This window comes from Etheostoma spectabile, chromosome 9, assembly GCF_008692095.1.
Source record: "Etheostoma spectabile isolate EspeVRDwgs_2016 chromosome 9, UIUC_Espe_1.0, whole genome shotgun sequence".
Lineage (NCBI taxonomy): Eukaryota > Metazoa > Chordata > Actinopteri > Perciformes > Percidae > Etheostoma > Etheostoma spectabile.
The window spans coordinates 5,219,201-5,219,787 of record NC_045741.1 but is presented as its reverse complement, the minus strand read 5'-3'; the positions used below and the strand labels follow the sequence as shown (position 1 = coordinate 5,219,787).

At 47.4% G+C, this 587-nt stretch overlaps 1 long non-coding RNA gene across 1 annotated transcript in view; it reads left to right on the top strand.

Moving 5' to 3' along the window:
* Positions 1-587, top strand: part of LOC116695707 (uncharacterized) — a 16,388-nt gene that overhangs the window by 10,024 nt on the left and 5,777 nt on the right. The gene's annotated exons all lie outside the window — the stretch shown is intronic.

The window sequence follows — 587 nt, the reverse complement described above, 5'->3', positions numbered from 1 at the left end:
CAATTGATATGGGTTGATCAGAAATTATTATATTTATTGCTGATTAGAAAACTATTTACATGACAGCACAGCATCGAGCTTCAGATCAATGGTGTTGTCATGGTAGCTGACAGTTAAAAAAAAAAAATCTCCGATGGCAGAGACGCAACGGGAGTTGCATTTAAACCAAGCAGCATGTCTGAAACCCACGTTCACCAGAAATCTACTGGTTACTATGTAAGGACTACAAACCCCACGTTCACCAGAAATCTACTGGTTACTATGTAAGGATTACAAACCGAAGTTAAAAACAAACCTGAAGCTGAAGAAACCCTAAACGTTAGCGGAACAGACCCGCGGACCTGACTGCCTGCCTGACGGAGCGGGAGCAGGAGCGGGAGGGAGGGAGGGAGGGAGAGAGAGGGAGAGAGAGGCTGAGGGAGCGCATTTCTCCGTGTTCTGTGTGTGTGTGATTGATCCGAACGGGTTTGTAGGCGGGGGGTGGGGGGCGCTGTGACTATCAAAGAACGCTGCGCGGCCAGTTGAGGAGTTTTATTCAATCCGAGCCCGGATATTGACTCGTATTACTCGTATAATACTTGTACTCG